Source organism: Vespula pensylvanica, chromosome 19 (genome assembly GCF_014466175.1).
Source record: "Vespula pensylvanica isolate Volc-1 chromosome 19, ASM1446617v1, whole genome shotgun sequence".
In the NCBI taxonomy this organism is placed as follows: domain Eukaryota; kingdom Metazoa; phylum Arthropoda; class Insecta; order Hymenoptera; family Vespidae; genus Vespula; species Vespula pensylvanica.
Genome location: NC_057703.1, coordinates 1,657,895 through 1,662,894, shown reverse-complemented (window position 1 = coordinate 1,662,894; position 5,000 = coordinate 1,657,895). Strand labels below are relative to the sequence as shown.

General features: G+C 37.9%; 1 long non-coding RNA gene across 1 annotated transcript; it reads left to right on the top strand.

Moving 5' to 3' along the window:
* Positions 1-981: 981 nt before the first annotated feature.
* Positions 982-2,843, top strand: LOC122635728. The gene is made up of 2 exons (XR_006328734.1): positions 982-1,756; positions 1,844-2,843. It is a non-coding gene; the product is annotated as an uncharacterized LOC122635728 (long non-coding RNA).
* Positions 2,844-5,000: the final 2,157 nt, after the last annotated feature.

Sequence of the window (5,000 nt, the reverse complement as noted above, 5' to 3'; positions counted from 1 at the left end):
GAGCTCGCAACAACCGAGTTTGTACTCGTTAAAGAACGTTTTCGTCCTAGTGATTTAAAGATGACGACAAAATCACTTCGAAAAGATCTTTTATAAACGATCGATATGAAGGAAATATATAAGGAACGAAGTTCTAGAAGACAATATAATCGGACAGACAGTTTTTCTCGTAGCTCTCGCTAAAGTTATGGAAGTTCCGTCGTCTAGTCTATTTGTGGTTTATTCTCGGCACTTCTTCTTCTTCTTCTTCTTCTTCTTCTTCTTCTTCTTATTCTTATTCTTCTTATTTTTATTCTTCTTATTCTTCAACGAGTTTTAAGAGAAGAGAAAACGGAAGTTATTGCGCTTATAGGCGAAACGATGCGAGGAAAGTCATATCCGGAGTTAGATGAGAGAGAGAGAGAGAGAGAGAGAGAGAGAGAGAGATAAATACCGAGTTATCTATGAAAGATGATTTCCGAGAAAAAAAAAAATATATATATATATACACCTGTCTATCCAACTCTCTTCTTTTTCTTCTTTCTTGTTTAATTCTTCTTTTATCATAATTTTTATTTTGTTTTTTTTCTTCTTTCATTTCTTATCTCAAAACGAAAAAAAAAGAATTTATGTTCGCAACGAGTTTTTTATAGATCACTACGACGACGTAGAACTGATCGAAATTAATCGCCCGCATATCGATACAATTTCCATTTCACGATTTACAACCCTCTATCTGTAATTTCGTCTAATTCAATTTTAAAAGCTTTATCATTCCTTTTTTGTTCCTGTTTCTTTCTTTTATCAAATTTATCAACGATCCAAATCGTCATTTGAATATTATTGATATTCATAAGTTTTAACTTTTTTATATAATTGATCGATCTCGATCATTGATCGACTCTTCTTACGATTAATTTCATATCATAATTGTACAAATTTAATTCTCGTAATTCTTGTAATTGTATTTCACAAAATTGATTTATCATTGATCATTGATCATATTCTCTCGTTATATAATATTAAATAAGATAATTTAAATACTATAAAAATCGTAAATCTTTTTCTGATAGATCAAAGTGAACAAGTAACATCCGATTCATAAAATGCTTTTTCACGCTCGAACGAATTCGAAGTCGAATAAGGAGGTGCAAATCGGAGAGAAGCTAGGAAATCCAAACTGTGCCTCGTTAAGAGACATTGTTGGGAGAAGAGAATCACTAACCGATTTCTCTCTCTCTCTCTCTCTCTCTCTCTCTCTCTCTCTCTCGCTCTCTCTTTATCTTTGTCCGTCTGTTCGTCTATCTCTCTTTTTCTCTTGGAATACTTTCCATGCACTTTTTTCTAATCCCCGAACAATAGGCCCGTCTCGTCGAGCTGAACTCGAAATCGTGAGTGAAAAAGAAGACTCAAATGTCAGGATAGATAGATAGATAGATAGATAGATAGATAGATAGATAGATAGATAGATAGAAAGATAGATAGATAGATAGAAAGAAGAAAAATGGGAAAGATGAAAGCTGGAAATCGCATTTTCAGCAGGTTAAGCGTTTTAACGAGTCCTCGCAGTGTCGGTGAACTCGAACGAGTGCTCTGCAAAAAAAAAAGAGAAAGAAAAAAAGGAAAAAAAAAAGAAAAAGACAGAAAGAAAGAAAAAAAAAGACAAGAGCAGGACGCATGAACGGATAGATAGGTAGATAGAAAAAGAAAAAGAAAGAGAGAGAGACAGACAGATAGAGATAAAGCGAACTGAACAACGAAATAACATTTTCAGCATGTTAAGTGTTTTAAGCGTTTTAACGAATCTCACATAGCACAGCAGAAACGGTAGAAAATCATCGTTGGCGGTCATTGTCTGTTTCAGAATCTAGCGACCTAGCCGGCAGGATCCATTGTTCTCTGGAGGCCAGAAACGTTAGCAGAACAACAGCAACAGCAACAGCGACAGCGACAGCGACAGCGACAGCTAGAGCGGCAGCTACAACGGCAGCTACAGCGACAGCTACAGCGACAGCGACATCGACATCGACATCGACATCGACATCGACAGCAAAAACACCAACGAGGTTAATAGGCGCGACATTGGATAAGCAGCCAATGAGGAGTCGATGACGCGACTCGCTTGAGAAAATCGTGTTGCTCGCCGATTACCGACGATGATCGTGGACTATTCAAAGAGGACTATTATCACAATTACTGAAAGTACGTGACCCCGAGAGTATCATCGTCGAGTCGATCTAAAGAGATAATAATAACGAATTTGATAAATCGAGTTTCTCTCTCTCTCTCTCTCTCTCTCTCTCTCTCTCTCTCTTTCTTTCTTTTTTTCTTTCTCCTTCTGTCTTTATCTGTCTCTCTAACAGTTGCTAATGTTCATCCTTTTCGCGATCATACTGAACCACACATCTCGACCTACCATCCATACTACCCCACCCCACCTCCCGTCTCTCACCTTCCACAAACACCTTTCCATCATTTCTGTAAATAGAATGATCCCATTGGTTGCGTTTGTAAAAGATAAAATGAAATAATGTCGTCGAGTATCAAGACCTTCTCTCGACATTTTTCTCTCGTGCGATATTAGAAAGTAGAAGAAAAGAAACCCGAAAAAAAGGAAATAAAAAATAGAAAAAAAAGAAATAGAAGAAAGTGAGTAAGAAAGAAAGAGAGAAAGAGAAAAAGAGAAGGAACACGATAGCGAACGACACGGGTTCGAGTCTATACCCCCGAACGCGAAAAGTCATTAGTCGTTTCTTTATGTTCTCCCGGCGATAAACTTATCGTGCACGAATAGCTTCGCGAGTAAAAGGAGAACTTTGAGTTGGAGAGGTTGTGAATGAAGGAGAAAGACAGAGAAAGAGAGAAAGAGAGAGAAAAAGAAAGAGAGAGAGAGAGAGAGAGAGAGAAAGAGACGGATAGATGGAGGTCGGGGTGGCGGATACGGTGGTATATGTACATTTTGGAATTTTCCAATTGGCAGGCACGCGTCGTCGCGTGTTACGAACGAATTAGCGCGAAACTTTCGACTCTAACTCGACTCTCGCCGTTCGGCTTGGTTTCTTAGACAGCCGATTTATCCGTCGTCGCGTTACGATTTTCTCGAGAGAGTAAAGTGAGAGTGAGTGAGAGAGAGAGTGAGAGAGAGAGAGAGAGAGAGAGAGAGTGTTTAACGACTTATCTTTAATCGGTACTTAGTTTTACCAGTCGCGTATTGAATTTTACAAAAAAAAAAAAAAGAAAAAAGAAAGAAAAAACTAAATTCGTTCAAAGAGTCTCTCGCGTCAATTGAAAAACGAAGGGATAAAATAAGAAAAGAAATAAAAAGAAGAAGAAGAAATAAAAGCAAGAAGAGCAGGAAGAAGAAGAAGAAGAAGAAGAAGAAGAAGAAAAAGAAAATAGAGATAGAGAAATAAAAAAAAAAGAGAAATGGAAAGAGATATAGAGACTGAGAAGGCGATGAGTGGAAAATAACGACGGTGTTGGGCGATGTCACTGAACGAAAGTTAAAACTGATAGATCGATCGATCGATCGATCTATCGATCGATTTATCTATCTATCTATCTGTCTATCTATCTATCTATCTATCTATCTATCTATCTATCTATCTATCTATCTACCTGTCTATCGATCGATCGATCGATCGAAACTCCGTTGTGTCCAGCTTAGTCAGTCTCTCGCCACGAGATTTTTAATTAAGTTCTATCGTTTTCAAAGGATCCTTTCAATCGGCTTTTCTATGCATCAACTGCATCACCGAGGTCAAAGCTCGATTCTTGATTATTACTTTCGAACGTTGCTTCCTTCATCGTCTTCCATCAAGTCTCTTTCTATCTCTCTTTCTCTCGCTCTCTCTCTCTCTCTCTCTCTGTCTCTCTGTCTCTTTCTTTTTCTGTCTCTATTTCTTTCATCTTTTTCTCTCTCATCTCTTTTACATCTACGTATTCTCAAAAAACATATAGAGACTCACGAACATATACATACACAGATACATACATACATATATATATATATATATGTAAATACATACATATACCTCTCTCGCCTATCGTATAATTTTACCACCATACCACGAGCAGGTACCTCCAACGTTCTCGCGAGCTCAGCCGCGGTGGTTAACGAGACTAACGCGCTAACGATGCCCAGCGTTAATTACCAAGCCGGACAGGCCGCCTAATCGTCGAGCGAGTGGACACGCTAATTACGCGCGTATCCGACAATCGGCCGAGTCGTGAATCGGCTGGTCAGAGATTGAATTCCTCGTTTCTTCTATGTATGTATGTATGGTTGTATGTATGTATGTATGTATGTATGTATGTATGTATGTATATGCATCGTCATTTTCCTCGGACATGAGATATAATTGATGCGATACATACTTATCCATAATTATTCCTTCTGTCTCTCTCTCTCTCTCTCTCTCTCTCTCTCTCTCTAGTTTTTTTCTTTCTTTTTATCTTGATCAGACTCACTCTTATCGATCTTTACATCTTTACATTACTTTTTTATTTTCTATATACTTTATAAACGTATTCATATACACGCGAATTCACGCACACGACCTGGGAATCCCGTTGATTGTTAATAAATTCGTTAGTCGAACTTTCCAGCCGTATAAATGGCAAATATCAATTTTTTTAATATTCGCCAATTCAACGGCAGGAGTAGGCCGTGCGTGTCGATTAAAATGCTTTATAAATAATCATGGATATATTTTTCTTTTTCTCTCTTTTTTTTTTTTTGTTTTGACTCCTTCCTCATTTTTTCCTTTCTTTTTTTTTCTTTTTTTTTCTTTTTACGGCAACGTGTTATCACAAAATATAGTTTCGGCCGGGCATGCTCAACCGGCCGCTGCGAAGCAACGATAAACAAATCCGCAAATATACGCGACGGTGCGCGAAGGGTATGCTATCTACTTCGGTTCCCCGACGAGCTCACCGATCGTAAAATATCGAGAGAGAGAGAGAGAGAGAAAGAAAGAGAGAGACTACTGCGCTACAAATACAATATAAACGTGCATAAA